The sequence below is a fragment of the Eptesicus fuscus genome, chromosome 13, assembly GCF_027574615.1.
Source record: "Eptesicus fuscus isolate TK198812 chromosome 13, DD_ASM_mEF_20220401, whole genome shotgun sequence".
Taxonomy (NCBI): Eukaryota; Metazoa; Chordata; class Mammalia; order Chiroptera; family Vespertilionidae; genus Eptesicus; species Eptesicus fuscus.
This window is the reverse complement of record NC_072485.1, coordinates 15010433-15023733: the sequence shown is the minus strand read 5'-3', so window position 1 is coordinate 15023733 and position 13301 is coordinate 15010433.

The following is a 13301-nucleotide window of genomic DNA, read 5'->3' as shown; positions in this document are numbered from 1 at the left end:
ACCAGGCCACTAGTATATCCATAAAAAGACTCATATACAAAGCTTTTATTCATAATAGTCAAAACTATTAAACAACCTAAGTGCTCACTGATAGAATAATGAATAAATTATGACATATTCAATGAAATGAAATGCTATTCAGCACTAAAGAGAAATAAACTACTGACTCATACAACAACATGGTAGAAAACACATTATGTGGAGCAAAAGAAGACAGGCACCAATGAGTGCATATTGTATGATTCCATTTACATGGAGTCCAAGAGAACATTTTGATGTTCCTAAAATCTCATATGAACTTATAGTGACAGAAGTCAGAAAGTAGTTAGGAAGGTGGCGGAACTGATTGGGAAGGGGCACAGGGAAACTTGGGGGAAAATGGAAATGTTCTCTCTGATTTTGAACAGTGCACACACCAAGATGGAGGTTTAAAACTGTCCAACTCTTCTAGCTGAACTCTTAAAATCCATGTATTTTATTGTCTGTTAATTATAGCTCAATAAATTATTTGTAAAAGAAGCCTGCTGTGTTAGCTACAAGGATTGCGGCTTTGCCTCCTGGAGGCCAGTTCCTTCCCATCTGACAGAAACCTGAGATCTGAGCTAATGAACTCCCCAAATAGCCTGGGCCTACAGGCTGAAGGCAATGAAGTTTCAGCAAAGCAACTTTAACCAAAAGGCCTTTCTGCATAGTGGTGCCCCTGCCCAGAGCCAAACTGCCCTCTTATTTATTATGTTCATCTGTTAAAACTCAGAGGAATACCAGAGGCACTTGCCAGTCATTCCCCACCATCCAGAAAGGAATAACGTACAACTCTCTGCACAGTGCAGCTGGCTAACAGGCCCAGGGCACCTGTCGTGCTGGGCAGGGAGGTACTCATTGTTGGCACAGAAGTCAGCTCTAATGACAGCCTCGCTCCTCATTTTAGGAGTCACTGGACCACACACAGAGATCACCTTTAAGACTTTAGGCAGAAATGATAAGAAGGGGTTTCAGGCCATACCTATATGTTCCTAGATCCAGAATGCCTGCGTTTCCTGGAGAAGCATAGTCTGATGGTACCCAAGCAATCTCTGAGGGCCAGGGAGTTTTCATCTCAGGAAGACCAGTATGTCCGGGACTTATAAACCAGACACATGAGGGACAGTCACAAGAATCAGTGTCTTTACCCAGGAGGGAGTGTGGGGAGACACCACAGCCATTCAAATACTTGAAGGGCTACCTAAAGGAAGAAGAAACAGGCTTTATACTCCAAACCGCCAAACTTCAACTAGTGTATAGAAGTCACAGGAAAATAGATGTTAATGCAACATAAAAAGGACCTTTGTAACAGCAAAGCTGCTTGGCATTTCATTCACATATCGATTAATTGAGCCAATAATTTTTAAATATCCACCTTGTTGGGCATATACCAGGATGGATCAGTTGCAGATTTGGCCCTGAAAATGAGAGATAAGACATGACTGTAAGTAACTCAGAACAAGGCAACATAGAGAGCAACCAAAGGACTAGTATGCATGCATATTAGCATAACCAATGGACACAGACACTGGGGCGGTGGGGGCTTGCTCATGGTGGGAATGGCTGCGGGGGGGGGGTCAATTGGGGGAAAAGGAGACATATGTAAAACTAGACAATTAAAAAAAAAAAAGAACAAGGCAACAAATGCAGGTGAGAGGGCCACGTTAGGAGAGGGAAAGATTGCCTCCAACCCCAGCTGGGTCCTCCATGATACTCCACAGTCATTTTGCTCCTCCACATTTATTCTTCCATCCATTCAATAAATATTGATTGAGTCCTACTATGTGTCAAGTACTGTTCTAAATGCCATGGATATAGCCTGAATAAGAGACAACCCCTTGTCTGCATGGAGTTTGTGTCCTACCGAGGAAAGACAGGCAAAATGCAAACAGATATGGTAGTGTGGCAGTTGGTGACTGGTATTACAGAGAAATAGGGTTGCTCTGGGCCTTTACCACTCTCTTCAAGCAATCAGCCTCTCTACTCTTGCTTTTGACTGCAATGACCTCCCACATTATTGCAAAAATTGTGGCCTCAGCTCCCCTCTCCTGCACAGCCTAACCTCCATCACCTCTCCCCATTCTTACCCAATTACTTTCTGGTTCTTCCTTCAGGACTGACCTCTCCACTTATGCTCTCCCCACACCTCAGGGGCCTTGCTACATCAGCTCCGCCAGCCCGTCTGCTCCCCACCTTATCTCTCCTCACTGATTAGCTTGTCCTCATCTCACAGACTTGTTATTTATCATAGTCCTAAAGCAACCTTCCTTTATTACCCCAAGACAACAAATAGGTGTTAGTCAAGAGTTAGTTTGCTGCTGTTAGCCGCTTCCTGAGTACAGTGCCAAAGGGGAGTTCCCAGCATCACATGTGGACTCACAGAAAAGATATCCCTGATGGATTATTGTGTGTGACCATGGTCCAGAAAACACCACATGTCATGGGGCTCTTGGTGAGCACCTGCAGGTCCCGTCCCATCCTGACTCTCTCTCTCTCAGCCTTTGTTGTCAGACCTCTTAAAAGCTCACACTGTATTCCTTGTCTCCACTGCTTCACTTCTCCTTTATTACCTCACCTGCCCCATCATGCTTCTGCCCACTGACCTGCTCGTGCAAAGATCACACAGTGATCACATAATTGCCAGCACAATAGCTTTCCCCTAAACTGTGTTCAGCGTCTTGGTTGGTGTTTCCCAAGGTTATGTCCTCAGTCCTCTGCTCAACTTTCTGTCACTCCTTGGACAATCTCACCATCCCACAGATGCAAATATAATATGTACTCTGGTAGCTTCTCTATTTAGTCTTCTGCCCAGTTACCATGTATTAGAAATGAGGGTATGGGTGTGATTATGAATGGATGATATAAGGGAGACTAGTGCTGATGGCATTGAGTATATTGATTATGATGGTGGTTACTAAAAGCTACACATGTGATAAAATTGCAAAGAGCTACACACACACACACACACACACACACACACACACTCACAAATTAGTGCATGTAAACTAGTGAAATCTGAATTAGCTTTATGGGCTGTACCAATGTCAATTTCTTGGTTTTGCTGTTGTAATATGCTTAAATGTCCTATATAATTATAGTTGTATTAAGGGGAGGGTGCATGAGACTTCCCTGTACCTTTTTTTTTTCAACCTCCTGGGAATCTATAATTATTTCAAACTTAAAATTTAAAAATTAAATAGATAAATAATTACTTTAAAAATAGTAAAAAAATACAACAAGATAAAACTGCAATGGCTATCCATTTTTTACAGAACAAAATACAGACTCCTTTGCTTAATGTCCAAAGCCCTTAACAAAGAGCCTCATAATCCATTGCTCTTCCTTCAGGCCCTTGATCATTCATTCTATAACCATTGGGTAATAAGGACCCACAATGGGCTCTGACACTGAAAATACAGTGTGAACAAGATGAATAAGGCCTCCACCCTCTAAAACTTATCATCTTTGGGGGAAACAACCAAGTAGGCAAACAATTCCAATGAAGTGGACCAAGTGCCACAACTGGGAAGTACAGAAGCTGTCTAACCACTCTCCTCATCATTCCTTTTCACTCGCACCAGCTCCTCTGTCCCAAATGCCCTTCCCTGACCATCAAATTGTCCATGCAATCTACCCCTTCATTCATTCAACAAACATTTTACTGAGTGCAGGCTCTGTGCCAGATCTTGTTCCAGTCCCTGGGGCTGCGCTGTGGACAACACAGAGCAAATAAAATTGAGCCACTAGAGTGGGAAGGGAAGGAAAAGTGTGCTGTAGAATAGAGAGTAGTTTTCAAGTTAATAAGAGTTGCCTTGACCAGCCTTTGTTCTCCACCTAAAGCCATGGGTTATCTCTGAAATCCCTCAGACCATTATTTCAGGCTTTTTATCAGTATAAGATTTTACAAGGTCATCACAATTTATGTGTTCCCTAAAGATTGATTCCAGAGAAGCATGGACCGTTATATTCCATCAGATTCCAGACTGAAACCCGAATAGAGCTGAAGTGGGTACGTAAAGATGTAACCTAAAAAGTGTGATCCCGTGGGCTGGGAAGGCCTCGAGGGCAAGACGGGGATGTGGGCACAAGCCAGCTCAGTCCCGGTCTGGGGATTTGTTTTTCCACTTGCATGTTCTTCCAACAGTGCAAGTGTGTTTTCTCCTCTGAGTCTCCAGTTTGCCACGCTTCCCAGCTCATTCCACTGGATTGGGTTACCCGCTGGGTTGGGTTGTTTTTCTCTGAATGCTTCCAGCTGTTTCACTTCTGCTTATGTGCACTTTCTGCGTATGTGCACTTTCTCAGTCGTGGGGTTCCTCTCTCCCATGATGCTGCTCCCAGCACCAGTTGTGAATACAACTCTCATTTTGCTTCCTCCCTGTCCTCCCCCGCCTACCATTTTCTACTATTACCCGTTTCTACTTACGTTTCACTAGCCTGAGCAGGAGGAAAGGAACAAGAATTCAATATTTATTCAGCACTTATTACTGTGCTAAACAATTTATGCACATCATATTATTTGATCCTCACAGCAGGTCTATAAAATAGATATTATTTGTGTTCCCACTTAATAGATGAGGGAGCTGATGTGCAGGGGATTTCCACCACTCTCCTGTGGTTGTAAAGCTCAAAGCCAGGAGTTCACCCAGATCTCTGTGACCCCAGAGGTCATGTGCAGCAACAAGTAGTTTAATAACTGCAGTATTTTTCTTTCTTTTCTTAAACTCATATGAATGGTTTCATATCAGAAGCATTCATTTACAGCTTGCTTCTTTTCATGCAATATTATATATTAGAGACTTATCCATTTTGATAAATTTTACATATTTAACTTATTTTAATAACAATATTTCATTTTATGGCTATCTTACACTGATGTTTTATTACTATAATGTGCAGTACTTAGCTCTATTGCATGTGAGATTTTATTTAGGGTATATACCTAGAAGGGTATGGGTGGTGTCCCAATCTTTAACTCTATTTGAATTGCCTACGATCTTTCCCAAAGCGGTGGTTTCAGTTTATACTCCCACCAGCATCCTACGTTCTCACCATCACCTAACATTTATCAAATTCAGAAGCAAATATGGCAAAATCCGGATGGCAGGTTTGTGTATGTGCTGTGTAATGTTTTTATACTTATCCATACATTTGAAATATTCCATAATTGAAAGCAAATTGTAATTATGGTTGCCTCCTTTTATTGGTGTCTTGGATAAAGACTTAGAATTCTTACTAATGGCATCTGCACATGTCACTGAGCTATCATCCACAAGACCTTAACAGTTCTCAACATCTAAACTATGTCACGAGCTATGCTTGCTTACAGAAATCGAAAAAATTCCCAAGTGCAAAGGCTGAGGTTCTAAGTACAAACGAAGATGGTGATGGGGCTTCATGTGCAAAACAGATGGTGCACAGAGGGCCGAGTGCAACAGAAGAATGACTATGAGTGCCTAAAAGGCTTTACTCACTCCGTGCCACCGCCTGCAAACACAGAAGGCTCCTCTCCATTGGGGAGAAGGTGCCTTTAGAGCATGAGCTCATCTTTCTCCATTCCTTGTTCAAATCACAAAGTTTCTATTGTGCTTTCCCAAATTCAGTCTTGTTATATTGGTGCAAACAGCACTGGGCAGAACAACCTTGGCTTGGGTCCCTGACCCAAAAGGGTCAATAACAATAACCCAAAACTTCCATGAGCGAGATATGTGAATGCCAGTGTGATATTCTGATTTATAACAAATATATATATATAATTATATGATCTTCTACCCTGTTTTGGGCACAGATCTCCTAAAACCCTAAGTGATGAGAAAAATCAATGTGTCTTTGTTATGTTAATGAAGTGACTCTTGGACTGCTCCGAAGGATGGGGGCTGGCTGCCAGGAGAACCAACCATGTGATTAAAGGTTCCGAACTTTCAGTCCTACCCCCAGACCTCTGGGAACGGGAGAGGAACTGGAGGTTGAATCAACTGCCAATGTCCATTGATTTAATCAATCATGACTATGTAATGAAGCCGCCTTGAGAACTCAAAAGGACAGGGTTCAGACAGCTTCGGGGTTGGTGAACTCATAGAGGTACTGGGAGAGGCAAGGAAACTCCACACCCTTCCCCCACACTTTGTCCTATGCTTTTCTACCATCTGGCTATTCCTGCGTCACATCCTTTTTATAAAAAGCTGGTAATTAGTACTAAAATGTTTCTCAGAGTTATTTGAGCCACTATCTAGCAAATGAATCAAACCTGAGGAGGGAGTTATGGGAGCCTCTGGTTTATAGCCAGTCAGTCAGAAGCACAAGTAATAACATGGACTCTCAACTGGGGTCTGAAGTGAGATTTGGGGGTGGGGCGGTCTTGTAGGAATGATCCCTTAACCTGGGGATTCTGTTGCTATCCCTGGGTAGGTAGTGTCAGAATTGAATTAAACTCTTGGCATCAGCACGGTGTCTGGGAATTGCTTATTGGGGTAGGGAACCCTCACACACACAAATTTAAAATTTGGGTCCCAGAATACTCCTATTAAGCCAGGTATCCAGATTAAAAACAACCTCAACAGAAAGTGACCAAACCAACAAAATTAAGCTTAATGGAGATTTCTTAAAGGTTAAAAATGGAAGTTTGCCTTCACTAGCATAGTATGCTGTGGGAGATCTTAGCAACAGCTTCAATGTAAAGTCAGTGGGGGAGTGAGTTAAGGATGAGTTTGGATGACCAGAATCTGAATGTGTGCCATCAGTGGCATATCTCTTTATATCAGAGGTGAATGGCATCTGTACCAGCCAGGGTTTTTTGGTTGCAAACAACAGAAACTGACTTTGGCTAACTTGCGCAAAAAAAAAGGTATTTATTGGAAAATTATCTCTGCTCAGAAACTTGGCAGGAAGCCTACATAGCAGAGTCAGATATGGGCAAGACCTGGAGGACCTAGGAATCAGGAACCACAGGAGAAGTCTGATAACAGGAATGGCAGGTTCTGAACCCCTCTATAAACAGAGGCCCAAGACCAGGGCAAGAGAAACTTTATTCCTAGCAGGTTCTGAGCTAGCAGGCTGACACCGGAGTTGAAGTTCTCAATTCCCATCTTGCTCTTCAATGGAACACAGCTAGTTCAAAATGGAACATATTTAGCAGAGGCACCTCTGGGACATCTGGCTTTCACAGAAGACACTCTGAAAGCTGCTGCCAAGGGCACTCAGTAGAAAGACCTGCCTCTTGTTACCCCACAGAGTAGAATTGGGGACAATCACTAAGTACTGTAGAAGTTTCAAGGAGACAGAGTTGAAGTCAACATAACCAGGGACTTTCTAATAGTTATTCAGAAAGGGATTTAACAAACTTTCATGGTGGTGAGCTTGCTGACCACAGCAATTGTTCAAAGAAATACTGAATCCCCTCTGATAGGATATAAGGGAGGGGACCCTGCATTAATAGGAAATAGATTAGACAACTTACAGGGTCACTCAACTTCTTGATTTGAAGTGATCTTGCTTAAGTCACTTATTTGAGTTATATACTGTACATCAAAACTAAACTTTTGCAATCATAAATTTTAATTATAATTAAAATAGTCTTTATTTTTCTAAAAATGTTTTTTATTGATTTCAGAGAGAGGAAGGGAGAGAGAGAGAAACATCAATGATGAGAGAGAATCATTGATCAGCTGCCTCCTGCACTTCTCCACTGGGGATCAATCCTGGGCATGTACCCTCACTGAGAATCAAACCATGACCTTCTGGTTCATAGGTTGATGCTCAACCATTGAACCACACCAGCCGGGATGATTTGAAAATTCCTTAGGACAGCACCATGTTGGAGAACACATCTCTCGGTAAGTCCAGTAGAGCCACTGTTTCCTTCATGATTACAACACATCTGTTTCTTCAGTTGAGTATAAAATGGAGCAGATGGGTCATGTTAAAAAAAAAAAACAAAAACACAGAAAAACAAAAATCCTTTCAACACAAAAATCACAAAAATGACAAAACACGCCTGCTCTGTAAGGTTCATAAAACCTGAGACCAACTGGAAAAAGGTCATATTCTAATTTCTCATCAATCAGTCTGTAACCACTGAATGTATTGGCAGCTAGAATAGGTGTGTGTGTGTGTGTGCGCGCGCGCACACACACACTGGCATCTTTCCCTCTTTCTCTTTCATCTACCAAATTGCTGAATTTCTATATATTTAGTGTTTTGAAGAAATTTCATTGTTTTTAGAAATTATTTACTCATTAACTCAATGAGTTGGGTTTTTTAAAAATCCCCAGACAAATCTCCTCTTAATCTGTTTTTCATTGGTACTCAGTAGCTATACTTTTTAAGATGACATCCCCAGTGGTCAACTCCTAGGCACTGGGCTGGGGGCCTGCAGCTGAGACGCTGGCCACAATGGTGAGCTGGGGAGGGGCCAGATCTCCCTCCCAGGGAGGTCATCTGAAAGGTGAGTATGATCTCAACACACAGAGCACCATGAAAAGCAATTCCCATCATCAGAGCTAAGGGCTACATTGAAAGCCTTGCTGAGGATATGAAGCAAGGGTCAAGGGGAGCTGAAAACCCCAAGAACAGACCATGTAAGGGCCTTATTATGGGAGAAGGTGACACAGTGGTCTCAAGGCTGATATTCCCCAGGGCTGGAGGCAAAGGTTTTGAGGTAAAAACCACGCCAAACAGTGCTCTCTGAATGAACTTGGCCTAGAATAACAAAAATGATGATGATGAAAACAGCATCTTTCTAAGTCAGATGGAAAAGGACAAGAACCATATGATTCTACTCATATGTGGGATATAAAACAAATGCAACAAATAGACAAACAAAATAAAACTCAGAGACACAGACACAGACAACAGAAGTGTGATGACCAGATGGGAAGGGGGACAGGCGAGGACCAAGACAGTAAAGGAGTGAAATATATGGTGTTGGAAGGAGACTAGACTCTGGGTGATGGGCACACAATAGAGTGTACAGATGATGTATTATAAAGTTGTACACCTGAAACTTATATGATGCTATTAAGTAATATTATCCCAATAAATTTCATTTAAAAAAAAAAACACAAAACATTATTTTCCTAAGAGTCTAAGCACTAAGTTAGGTGCTTTACAAATATCACCTTTATTCCTCAGAAGAGACCTGGAACCTAATTTTCAGGTAAGAAAACAAGGCCACACCCAAGGACAAAGTGCTTTTTAAAAAGTATTTTTTAATTGATTTCAGAGAGGAAGGGAGAGGGAGAGAGAGAGATAGAAGCATCAATGATAAGAGAATCATTGATCGGCTGCCTCCTGCATGGCCCCTACTGGGAATCAAGCCCCCAACCCGGGCATGTGCCCTTGACTGGAATCGAACCTGGCATCCCTCAGTCTGCAGGCCAATGCTCTATCCACTGAACCAAACCGGCTAGGGCAGGACATGGCCAAGCTCAGCATCAATGGGGAGAGAAGCATAGCCTGCTCTCATCCAGAGGCCCTGGGTTGCAGGACAGAGGGTGTGGATGTACAATCCTATCACAGGGAATAAAGACTTGGAAACCACATTTCTCATCAAAAATAAAACAGAATTATAGGCACCTTAAAGGTCCCATTGAAAAAGCACTGCTGTAACATGAGGTGCTACCTAATACTAAGGCAATACAGAAGTAATTAGCACAGCTAAAAATAAAAAGACTAGTGTTCTCTCTGCTTCCTGAGAGGGCACAATGCAAGTTTATACATAACTGGCATCTTCTTAAAAAATTGGTTTTGTTAATAAAAATCAGTCTCTTTCACCACAGAGAAGAGAATATTGAAACATGTGAACCCTGATACATCACCAGTGGCTTTCCCTTTGGTTGCCCTCCCCAACCAAACAGCTTGCCTTAACCCCCCTTTCCAATATACTCCACTGTACCAAGAAGATGCAATCTTTTATTAAAATGCCAATTGAGCATACTTCAAAATAGCTAATGAGGTGATACATGTCAACAAGCACTTATTAAGGGGCCGGGACCAGCTCACAAGTTCAATACCTAAGAACGGAGAGCTGCTGATATAATTTTCCACTCTTCTCCCAGCCGTAACAGCAGCAGCCATGGTTCTAGTTACTAAACACTTGCTGAATGGACCTTAGCATCAACTGAGTGTTCCTCTTCAGCTCTCTGCCCAAGAGGGTGCTAGAGGACCATGGTAGAGTCCAGCTGGGTGGGGGTCAGAGGCGACTGCAGAAGGAGGATACTCTAGCCCATTAAAACTCTAGGTGACAAAGTCCATCACAAACGCTTAAGGAATTATCCACCTTTGCTTTCTCTTTGCCTTTGCTTGACGCCATCAACAGAGACAAGGAAAGGTTAACTTCATCTTACTCATTTGACACACGTTACTAAATGCTACTAGTCACCAAGCCAGAAAAAGCACTGAAGAGAGGAGAGGCCATTATGATGCCGGTGAACAAAATCCAATCTTTGCCCTGCGTTGTTCACAGGCTGGTGCGGGAGATCAACTCTCAACAGTCAGACCTTAAGCAGCCTCACCGGAAGTGAGAAGAGCTGCTCTGTGGGCCCGGGTGACGTATGCTTTGACTGAATTAGTTTTTCAAATAACAGAAATTGAAAACATTGTTCAGTGTCAGCATATGATTATGTATCTTCTTAGAAGCAAATCTTTGTTGAATAAATAATAGGTGTCTCGGGAGCCTCTATATGTTTTGGTCTTGCTCTGGTGACTACATGGGGAGACTTGGTAAATATTTGCTGCTGAGATGAAGGAGCCTTCGGCAAGTACCATTCATTCTGAGTCCTGATGACCACACAGCTGCTCCCAGACATCCATTTGACTGGTTGTCGCCTAAGGAACCTGACAGTGCTTCACCCTGCCTTCCCCTTCCCACCTGCCCCATATTCGGTCCAGGCTGTCCCTGAATCCTATTCCTTTCTGGTCTCTCTGCTGTGGATACCTCTGCCCACTCTCCCATTTCCCCTCTGCAGAGAGGGAAGCGCTGCATTCTGCTCCGGACAGGGCAGCTTCAGAGCCAACATGGGCTGGCTGCCCTTTTCCAGAGCACAGAACATCTTGAAGATATTTGTAATTTTACACCAACTGGAGGATATAATTCATTGCTTGCTGAATCAAAGTCCACCCGCTGCCAGAGGATTCCAGAGACCATTTGTAGGATAGTTAAAAGTAAAAACAAAGTGAAATGGTTCTACTCTCACCCTGCCCTCCCTCACACACAAATGTACCCACAACCACCACTGGTTCTTGCTCTTAGAATAACACATACCCCTTGCTGCTTGCCCCTGCCTCCCACTCCTGGATCTCTAAAAAGAAATGGTTTCACTCATATTGGGATATGCAGACTTTGTGAATTCAAATCAGACCCCGGCAAACTGCAAGGTTAAGAGTGAATTACTGTCAGCTATAAGGGGCTTGAGGGAGAGAGGGAATCCCAGCCAAGGAGAGGGATGCAGGCTTGCTCTCCTAGGCAATTAATCATCTGTAAATGCAAAGGGATGGCACAAAGAGCCTCAGCAGCTTGCTAAGTCTCTGCTTTCCAGCTGGGGCCACGGGGTCAGAGCAGTTTGATAAAGCCCTCCCCCTCGCCTGGACCGTGGGGGGCAGGAGAAAATCAAATTGCTAACTGACAGGAGAGACTGGGGGAACTACAGTATTTTCCCTGTCCATCCAGGGCTAACAGGCACTAACCCGGGCACAGGTGCTCTGGACTTGACTCTCCCCTTGGTTTCTACATGCAGAAGCCGAGTGAATGTCAATAGCCAACCACATGCAACAGATCGTTCAATAGTAATAATTGCTGCCATCTATTGAAGGCTAAATATGTGTGCTGCACCTTTAACCCTATATATACACAATCTTATTTAATCCCAGATGCAGCCTGTTAAGGCCAGGTACCATGCTTATCCCATTTTTACAGATGAGGGAAGGAAGGTTCAGAGATATCAGTGACTTGCCCAAGATCTTGCACTTGTTGAGAAATGGATGCAAGATCTGAACTCAGGCCTGTCTGATTTAGAAGCCACTGTTTGGAATCAGCAGACCACTCTCTCTCCCCCAGAAACTGAAGGAAACCTCATGACATGAAGTCTTTTTTAACTGAAAACAAGAAAAAGGTTGTATTCCCCTGAACACATGGTAGGTTGTCCCCACTTCAGTGAAGATAAATGTAAAAATAACTAAGAGACTATTTGTGGCTCAACTACAGCAGCAGCCAGTTATGACCTTTCAACATATTCTGAGTTTTATTTCCGTATTCCCATTCTCTACGTCTTGGCTTCCTACACCTTCCTAATCCTCTGTGTGTGCATTTGCTTGTTTTTTTTTTTTTTATTTATATATGGTGTGAGTTTCTGCCATCCACTGCAAATCTTTTGTAGAATGCGATGGAAAATAGAAATATGGAAAGGACAGGTGGACACAGAGATAGGTGGATGGTTGGACTGATAGATGGGTGGACATGCACAAGTGAATAAGAGATGGACAAATGAACAAACACGTGGACAGATAGATGATAAACAAGAGGATGAATGATTGGGTGGACAAACTGATAGGCAGATGGACAAATAAACAGACGGGCAGAGCTGCCATGACCCATTTGTGTACTGGTTCTGACTGACACCCACACCAGCTGCCTAGTGTGGGTGTCAGTCTGAGAATGACAGCTGACCACACGGTAATAGCACCCTGAGGGCAGAGAGGCCTGAGAGGTCCTCTGAAGTCATGCTAATTTGGCATCTGTTACTAAGGGCTGGCTCTTACATAACTTGGTCAGTAAGGAGGGAGTAGGAATGGCTTAATACAAACACAGGACCACTGCTCCAGTCCACCTCCTCTGCCAGGCCTTGTTCTGCTGCCCTGCTTCTTGCCACTACCACCACTGCACATTCTCCATACCCCAAGGGCACCTAACCTTCTCTAACGACCAACATTATCTTTTCTAGCTTTTATCTTTTATGCATGGATTTTTGCACCCTACATCTCCACCTGCCACCCAAGTCAAAGTATAAGTAACCTGCGGGTAAAAAACATATCACATACCTCTGTTTTTATAGTACTTACCTCAGTGCATGTTAATGACAAGATGGAAAGCTATCTCATGGAATGCGTCCTAAGTGTGAATTATGGGCTTCTGTACTTAGGAAAGTTTCTTTAGCCTCTTTAAGCATTGTCACAAAAAACACTGTTCATGGAAATGCCCCAGTGCCACCACAATGTCTATTTACCGAGTACTTACTAAGCACATCCTATATCAGTGGTTGCCAACTTTCGGACCTCACAGACCACCGGTG